Below are 9,764 nucleotides of genomic sequence, written 5' to 3'. Positions count from 1 at the left end.
GTCTCTCCTATGATCAGAACAATTTTATTGTCCTTTATTATTTGGACAATTTCTTCCTGTTTTTCAAGAACTGGTAGTGACTGCCTGAAGGAATCAAACTCTGATTCCCCTCTTTCCACTGGGACCTGGGGGATACCATCATTAAGTCGAAAAGTTATCTTGTTTACTTCTTTGTTTTCTGTGAAGACAAGGTAAAAGTTTATTTATGCAGGTACAGAGGAAGGTCACAGAAAAACACTGCTCAAAAACTGTACTGAAAAATTAACATTGCTGACTTTTGATGCATCCCTGTGGGTAGAGTGACAAACCCATCACACATTTAGAAGTCATATTTATAGCAACATGTCCTCCTGCAGTGCTTGAAATAAATATCTTTCAAAACAGTTATTACTTTCATAGGTATTTTGAACAAAACCAGACTCTTCCAGAGCATTGCTCCAAGTCAAAAAAGCCCACAAAGAGCAAAAGGAGAAACAGAAACTAAACCAGAGAACACAGCCCGGTGGATTTTGGTGGCCCTTGTATCTGCGCCCACATTTCACACCTGCAGTTCTCCCTAGAAATACACACTTCCAGGGGTAAGCCTTGAAGCTATTCCACGCCTTTGCCTGAAATCATACTAATGCAAGCATGCTGTATCAAGAGTCCTGGCCCCCACACAGCAGTGTGATGTGTTACAAAGCAGTGCATAAGTAGCCAACAAACGGGCACATCTTCTGAGGCAGCTACTTCACATCCATCATTGCAAGTGCTACTCTCTAATTCCTTGAGAATTATCTTCCAGAAGAATGAAAAGCTTGCTGTAAAGTCAATGATACATATTTAATGTCAGTAACAGATTCATATACTAAATTTCAAGCTCTGTTGTACCAAGACAAACACAGACTAAGAGATCGGGAGAACTAAAAATACATTCTTGAGATGCGGAGAAAGGCAAATATTACACTGCTCATTAACTTCTCCCTTACATTCCTAAGACATTGCATTTCAGTCCTTGCATTATAGCTTCCCTCTGTTCATTAAACAATCCTATTAAACAACTGAAACAATTGGAAATAACAGCAAAGGAAACACTTCAGGAACAGACACCACCTATCAGAACCATGCCATTAAACAAGGCATATTGGTACAAGTGTTTTCTGTTCACTACACCCATCTCTGCACACAGAAACACACTGTAACTCTTCCACTTGTAGCTGCTAAAGCAATAATCTAGATTAAAACCTTGCTTTTTTTAAAAAAAAAAACCCAACATTTTATCAGAAGTTTGTCTTTCAGTGAACTCTTCCATATTCAAGAAATCAAGAAGTCTGGACAGTAGTCTCTTAAGGACCAAATATATTTTGTAGAGATGAAGAAATAAAAATTAAAATTCTTCATTTATCAAGGACATTAATTTCTACAAGCAGAACAGACAACTTCATTTTCTCATATGGGTGCTCTTACAGCAGCAGGGGAACACTGACTCTTCAATCCCACCTCACAGAACTTTTATGGAGCCACATTTCAAAATGTGCTTCCAAAAAGGTTTGGCTGGAACTGCCTCAAAGATTCTAAAGTAACACAACACAAGGTGGACATCACCATGTGCATGATATGACTTCCCAAGTTCCTCACAGCACCAGTTCCAAAAGACCTTAAAAGTAAGGAAAGTTAATGCGTTTGCAAGAAGGTGTCTGTTAGGACACGAGAGGGGACAGAACACAAAGAGGTTTCTTTTGTCTTTGGGCTGCAGGTGGTTTTTCCAAGTGGTGGCGATGGACAAGTCCAAAGCACAACACACGCCCAACGTACCAGATTCAACAGCACAGGCATTTCCTCGCTCTGTCCTTGGCAGGAGTTCCGTGCCTTCCTTATTTGTGACGGGAAAGCGCTGAATCAGACTCCGAACAGCGTGTTTCGTACGGAGAGCCAAGCCACAAGTCATGCCTGCGTGTGCCTCTGATACATCCTTCTTCCTTACAGTCAGGTAGCGATTGGCTCCTTTTCTGTCGGTGGGAGAAGAAAACATATTTTAGGAAAAAGGAACCTGCTCTAGGTTGACTTTGATCTGTCAAGGTAGGAGATGCTATGCAAAATCTTTGGGAAAAAAACCAGAAATCACAGTGAGAAGCTTTTTTAATGGAGCCATTAAATCCACAAAGTATAAAAGCAAGCTGTCCCAAAAGGCATGTCACAAGCTTTTCCAAGCATGCATACAGCAACGAACACAGATGCTCATTTCTCTTTTACACTTTTTTCTCTAATACTATTCCTTGCAACACAGTTGAGTATGTTGAAAACATCAGTCAGGTTATCATTAGTCTTGAAATTCTATTGGTCTGCACCAAAAACCTGAAAATTGTACCCTGACTTACCCTTTGCTTTTAGATACCAGTCCAAGAGACTGACAGAGCCGGTGAACAAATGCTCTTTCAGTACTAGTGAAGCTAGAAGGAAATTCCATCTCTAGAATGATAAATAATAATGAGAAAACAGTAACAATGCAACAGGCACTAATCTTGACAACTCAGTGTTACAGAACCACAGAATTGCTAGGATTGGAAGGGAGACCAGCCAGTGCAACCCCCTGCAGGGTCACCTGGAGCAGCTGACAGAGGAACACATCTAGGGTTTGGGATGTCTCCAGAGGGGCAAACTCAGCACTTTCCCTGGGCAGCAGTTTCAGTGCTCTGCCACTCTCAAAGGAAAGAGGTTCTCCCTCATGTTCAGGTGGAACTTCTTGTGTTTTAAGTTATGGCCACGGCTCCTTGTCCTGCCACCAGAAATTCTGCACCGCCTTCCTGGGACTCATCTTGAAGATCTTCATATGCATTAGTGAGATCCCCTCTCGGTCTCCTCTAGGCTTAACAGGACCAACTCCCACACCTCTCCTGATAAGAGATGCTCCAGACCTCTCATCTCATCTCAGTGGTCTCTGCCGGACCCCTGCAGTGGCTCCCTGTCTCTGTGCTGGGGAGCCCAGAGCCGGACACAGCACCCCAGCCGTGCCTCACTAGGGCCGGGCAGAGGGGCAGGATCCCCTCCCTGACCCGCTGCCAGCGCCCTCCCAACAGCCGCAGGCTGCCCCCGGGCCGGGCTGTGCCGCGCACCCGCCTCGTCCCCGCTCCGGAACCGCTCCAGGGCGAGCTGCACCGCCATTTCCACCACCTCGTCCACGCCGACCTCCCTGAGGGCCTCGGCCCGGGCGCGCCCCGCGGCGCCGGCAGCCCAGTCCCCCGCAGCCCCGCCGGGCTGCCGCCGCAGAACCCGCCTGTGTCGCGACATGGCCCCGACACGGCCCCACACGGCCCCACACGGATCGGGGGCCGCAGCTGCTCGGCCCGAGGGGCGGCGCTGGCGGCGGGCGGGGCCTGCGTGGAGTCACCCACAGCCCCGTCGGCCCGAAGGGAAGGAAATTGGCTCTTTTCCCGACGGTAGGGCCAAGCCTGCCTAGTACCGAGGTATGTGTATGGCTGTGGCCAAAACGTGGCACTGGTGCCCTGTCCGGTCATAAATTACGTGCTTTAATTCATGGTATTAAACGTAGCTGTGGCGAGGGTCATCTCGGCCCTCGGCCTCCTCACTCTGTAAAGTGTTACTTGCCCTTGGATTTGGATCGTCTTTTCCTGCTGTCCTTTGACTCCACACTGAGGACACGAGGTAGAAACTAAACCCAATCCTCTTGGGCTTGACGCAGGGCTCGGGATTGAAGGCTGCTGCTTTGGAAACATCATCGGTCAGAAGGAGAGTACTTGGAAGAAGAACAAACTACTCCTCCGTTTGAACAAACATCCTCAGTTGTGAACTGAAGTGAGCAATTAAATAAATAGAAGATAAACACTCACTGTCTGATGCAGCTGACTGAAAAACAGCTCTTAAGCCACCTCTACCAAAGCTTTTACAAGACTAACTTCAGCATAATTCTGCACTGAGAGATCACACTGGAGCGGAACAATTGATCTGTTCTAAGGTTATTTTTAAATTTTTTTTCAGTTTTCAGTTCAGCTATCTGACTGTGTATCTTCAATCAAAGTACATAATGCTAGGTCCTCATAGCTGTTTTTGTGACATTCAGTACTGCCACCGCAAAGCACATCACAGTTATTATGGAAAATTAAACACTTCAGCTGAATAAGATGAGCATTCCTCTTATCATCCTTGGTATCAAGAGTAAAAAATGAGAGTTCATAACTAATTTGAAAGAGTCACATCAGAAATCTTTAATTATGAACCCAGATCTCTTAACAGTTTTTGCCTCTTAACAGCATCATCTTGCCTTCCTATAGACAAAAAGCCCCATGATTCTGAAAAATGATTCCTCAGGTTCAATTCTGCTCTCAGTTTGCAATCCTGTAAATACAGCAGGGCACAGAGATAACTAACTGTTGGGTTAAGTCTCATCTACATGGCTGAGACTGGCGTCAAGCCTGAGTGCATCCTGCATAACAAATTCCTTAATACATGCCCTTCTTCTTTCACTGCTTTTTTGACTGTCCAATGCTATTAGAAGGGTGAAAAAAGAGGAGAGTGTGGTCAGGCACGCACTGCCTCCTGCAGGCCTGCTAAATACTGAGTTGCAGTCTGCACTCAGCATATGAATAAGCAAAGCATTGTGCTTACCCAGGCTCTTAGACATGGAGGTTTTATTCTTTATACGTATTCTCTTAATAAAAATCACTAGCTGTGGTTTTTCATATTAAAAATAACAATCTGTAAGGATTTAAAAATTCCGTTTTCATGATTGGCCTCAGAAATACCTTCTGGCTAATGTTGACTCAAAACAAATAACCCCTGGAATAAGAATGATTTCCTCGTATTAACGTATGTCCAAATACCCATGCATTTTTTATAAGAGGAATTAAGAAGCAGCACAGTTTTATGCAAAAATACATCTGCACGTTTAAATACAATTAGGTATTCTTATTTTACCCTCCCTAGAGGCACTTCTGCTGACTTCTTTTCAGTTTGCAGAACATTTTCTCTCTTGTAAACACTCTTATGTTCCACAAAAGATGCCAGTTCTACCAGAAAAAGAACTGCAAAGGAAGTTAGTGAAACAGTATTATCAATTCTGTACTGTGTTAGATTTTGTCAGGTTTGGCTGCAAAATAATTAGTCTTTCTGGTTTTTGTTTGTTTGGGATTTTTTAAAGATTTTAAGTGCTGTAAGACTTCTTAGCTGTTGAAATATGATGCAAGGATCACTGGTGAGCCAATTCTTCAAGACCAAGTTAATGAAAGAGCACAAGATTTAGTTCTCTTTTCAGTTCCTTGATTATTTGAAAAAAAAAAAAAAGGAATTCCAGTATGTAGGGGTTTAAGCATTATAGTAAATTTGTAAGCAGACAGCTGTTGGCTGCTGTGATCATTAATGTTGCCATGAAGTAAGTTATGTATTTATACACATTTAGGGAAGTAAGACTGATGTCAAATTCTATTGAGAGATATTTGTTTAATAAATTAACTGCAGTGAAAATGGGCATTTCTTGCTCTACTGCACACTCCTGGATACACTGATCCATTGATAGTTCCCCAGACCTTTGGCTGCTGATGCGGGTGATTGCCTCTGCCCCATTTCTGGAACCTCTCCTATCATCTACTGACACATCATTCCTTACTTCTCTGTCTTTTCCACTTCCCTTACTTCAGTTCTTATTGATTTTTGAGACATCAAGGAAAAAGCCTTTTGATCAGTTCTGTCCTTGTAAAACAACCTCTCTCAGGTGCTCACTTGCCACAGTGCAGAACTTGGTCTTTGTCTCTACAAATCCATTTCCCACATCACTGCTGAACTGAACTGAGCCGCAACCCTTCAGTGCCCTCAAGGCATCCAGAGAGTTCAGCAACGACTCCAGGACGAAGGCTGGGAAGAGCGTGATTCCCAACAGGGTCAGATATGCCCCAGGTCTTCCCACAGCTTTCTCCACTACTCCTCACTCCTAAATTGAGAAACTCTAGTTTCCAGGGTGAGCAAATGACAGAGGACAGGAGGGAGAGTTGAATGATCCTGTGCTAGCAGATCTTTCTGTGTCTACAACATGTTATCAAGGCAGCATGAAAACTGCAGGGATCCCATGTCTTGTGAGCTTAGGAGTAGACTGAAGGCAGAAGGATTTCATCCCCGTCATTCATGTGCTTGTGTCTTTGCTGAAACGGGAACTGATGTGCTCCCTAGGGAGATTAATTTATCCAGAATGTAATTTCCTACTAGAATACTGTTTCACTGAAATATTTTGATGAAAACAAAACCTATGTTGCAGAAATTTTCTGGAGCACAGAACAGATTTACCTATCGCAGTCATCAGTAGCTTGCAGCAAAAGGTTTTGAGGTTACTTCCTAGTCACAGTCTACAAAAAGACCATTTATCTTGACATGTGCCCCCACTTTTTTTGACCAAAGTGGTATTTTGTTAACAGAAATACAGCTTCAAATAACATACTTTGGCAAAAAAATAGTGGGACTATTCAATATCTTTGTTTACATGTATATACAAGAAATGAGGAAATGAACTTCTAACTTTCTGTATCCAAAATGTGGATCCTTATGTAAGATCCAGGAATAGGAACCTGTCTGCATAGGAGAGCAGTTTAGGATATTTTTGGAAAAAGGGGCAAATCTGTTCTCATTTCTATTAATCATCATCATCACAAAAAAGTACACTTTTCAGAACAGTTTTACAAGGTGGTTGAGCATTTATAAAGGTGAAAAATTATTAAGAAGCTTCTCAAAAGAGGCATTAATATTCTATCTAAAAACTAATATTCTCTCTAATGTATTTTTATTCCTCGATTAAAAAAAAATATTTTGAATATACTGTTGTAAGAGTTTTCAAACAGCTCTACTTGCTAAGAATTCCACAGCAAAGGCTGCACAAGACTTATATTTCTAGATGGAGCTTTAAATCATAGATCTGTGATGAGAAGTGGATCTAAACAAACTAATGTGAAGAGGGTAATACACTGACTTCAGACACAAGATTTTGATGAGAATTTAACTAGCAATTTCCTAGCTAAACCATTACTCTGTTGGCAGCAGATGCAGTTTGCTGTACACAGTGATGTTTTCTATAACATTAATTTGAACTCACATTATATGTCTGTTACTTAAAATCTTTTTACAGTGAAGGTCAGTAAACAAAGATGGTCTTTATCTGAAGCCAACTGAAACACGGTATAATCTCTCCTTTGACACCATCAGGCATTGCTTTTGATCATAGTGTACATAAAAATCTTCAGTCTGAATACCTAAGCAGTGGCAGCAATTAGAATAGCTAACTCTCCCATCTATCTTACAGCAACATCAAAAAATATGTGGTTTGTAAGCTGCATTATAGAAAATAAATTATATTTTTAATTTCATTTCCCTAAAAAAAAAAAGAAAAGAAAAAAAAAAGAAAAAGTAGGTTTACATAGGAAATTACTTCTATTTAGCCCTTATATTACCTGGGCATGCTTTATATAGGCTAGGCACAGATTCAGATCTGAGCATACCTGCATCTTAGTAGCTTGGTATACGTGTGCAGAGTCACGTTATGTGAGTGCCTGGTGGCCAAGCCAGCTCCACCCTGGTCCCGTGTCCCAGCCTGCCCTTTGTTGTCCCAGGGAAGTGTCTGATACCCTGGGCTGATCTGGCTGCCATGGCTGGGTGGTCCTGGCTGCCAGGCCCTGCTCTGACTTCCCAGGCAGCCCCTGCAACTTCTGGCTCCCCAGCCCCTCGAGATTGTCATTGTAATACTGATACAACAAACCATGGATTGGGATCTGACCTGAGCTGCAGAGATTCAGGTGATGAGAAATTATAAGTTAAATTGTATTATAAATTCCCTACCGTGGTAGTTACAGATTGTACTATGTTGACTCTGCTTGTAGAAATCCTGTGCCATTCTAATAATAAATTCTCTTCTGTATCAATCATAACATCCTGTTAAGAAAACAAAGTTTGAATTGTACCTATGGTTTAGTGCTATCCTCACTCTGCCAATATCCCCAAGAGAACCCATCTGTGCTGGGTGACAGTGTCACTCGGATAACCCTGACATGTCTATTAACCAGAACCTCATGGAGCAACAGGGAACTTTTTAGCAAGTGTGTGAAAAGGGCTGGATGTAGTATTTAGGAAATTGAAAGAGATGGTATTCTGGACAGTTGGGCTCTGGATGCTGAGAAAGTTCTGCATTGCACACCCTGGCTACCTTGCTCAAAGGAATGTTACTAAATTAAAACTTCTGCTTGCAAATTAACTTACTGTTTTGTTAGTGGGTTTTGAAAGAGGTTAATTGAAAATGCTAGGGCTGAATGTTAGCTAGAAGGAAGTTCTTCCATTTTTTTGGTCAGTTGATTTTGGTCATTTGGCATCTTTTTATGCAGTGACTTCAGCTGTTTTCTACTGCAAAACCACTTCTAGGTAAATTTGGAGAGGTTTACAGTGCTTTTCTTTTTCTATTGTTCAACATCTGATTTGAGGTAGACTTGACTTTCAGAGATCAGAAGAACTTAGGTGTCCTGTTGATTTGGTGAAAACTCTGAAAAGTCCGGCATCTCTGGAAATCAGGTGTCTCCTGCTCATCTTTCAGAGATGTCTGATTTTAGGTATATCAATGTTGGAGATTAAGTGCAGCTAGTAGTGCTACAGCATTGTTATTAACGTTGGCATTGACTGTCTTGTATATGCTTATTTGAATTTAGAAATCAGGGCATTATGGAAAAATTTATATTGTTCATTATAAATTATATTGAAAAACGAAAGATTTATTTAACTTGCATAAGAATAGAAATACCCAACGGATTGACAGTTAAACCCCCCAGTCTTAAACAGAAAATATACAAACTTTTTTAAAATTTCTTTTGAGAAATATCAAATCTATTTTGCTACTCACAGCAGTACAGAACTCTCACTCCTTGCCCTCCTTCCTTGTTCTCTTCACAACTTTCTAGGCACCACATACCCCTCACACCAGGGATGCTTCAAGTGGAATTGTACTTTCTGCTGCACAGCATAGTTTGTCTTTTAAATGTGGGGGTTTTGCCATCTGCAATTCACATTCTTTGCTTTGTTATCAGGGAAAGTCAGAAACCACTGCACCAGGTTTTCTTGGGACTGGTACAAATGCAAAAAAAGTTAACTACAGCTGATGCCCAGAAGGAAAAGATAGCAGGAAAAATTCAATTTAACCAAACCAAAAATTGTTCACAATGAGCAGGGAGAAGATAAGGAATGGGTGAATTTCTGATCCAGAAAGAAAGCTAGTGTGTGAAGCATGCATCTAAGATGAGAACAAAAGATAAAGTGTTATCTAGATTAGACTAGAAGTGGGAGATTAATTTAAAAATTGTGAGAACTGGCCAACTGTGAGGCTTAGTTTAAAAATTGTGAGAACTGGCCATCTGTGAGGCTTAGTTTAAAAATTGTGAGAACTGGCCAACTGTGAGGCTTAGTTTAAAAATTGTGAGAACTGGCCAACTGTGAGGCTTAGCAGACAGCATCTGAAAGGATAGGTGCAATATTTTCTGCTTTAAATGCCTTGGAAGAGTATGGAAGTGTGTTGGCTCCATACTACAGTGCCCTGGTCATCCAGCAAGAACTAATGTGAGCGATGTAATTTGGAAATCTGCAGAGACTGAGACCATATGAGACCAGTGAGTGTATGCATGCTTAACTTGCAAGCAGTTTCAGTTAATAAAATGCCAGAGGAACTCTTTACCTTGTAATGACTTACGTAATCAAGGTACAATAAATATTAACAATTAGAACTGTTGCCATCAGTTAATGTACTTTAAAGGCAC

The 9,764-nt window shown here is 41.6% G+C and overlaps 1 long non-coding RNA gene across 1 annotated transcript; it reads right to left on the bottom strand.

The window, feature by feature from the left end:
• Nucleotides 1-163: 163 nt before the first annotated feature.
• On the bottom strand, nucleotides 164-2,380 carry LOC128821833 (uncharacterized). Its single transcript, XR_008441245.1, has 3 exons — nucleotides 2,358-2,380; nucleotides 1,795-1,988; nucleotides 164-178 (listed from the first exon to the last, which is right to left on the bottom strand). It is a non-coding gene; the product is annotated as an uncharacterized LOC128821833 (long non-coding RNA).
• Between the last annotated feature and the right edge of the window lie 7,384 nt (nucleotides 2,381-9,764).

This window comes from Vidua macroura, chromosome Z (assembly GCF_024509145.1).
Source record: "Vidua macroura isolate BioBank_ID:100142 chromosome Z, ASM2450914v1, whole genome shotgun sequence".
NCBI classification, from domain to species: domain Eukaryota; kingdom Metazoa; phylum Chordata; class Aves; order Passeriformes; family Viduidae; genus Vidua; species Vidua macroura.
Note: the sequence above shows the minus strand (reverse complement) of the source record. Positions and strands in the feature narration are given on the sequence as shown.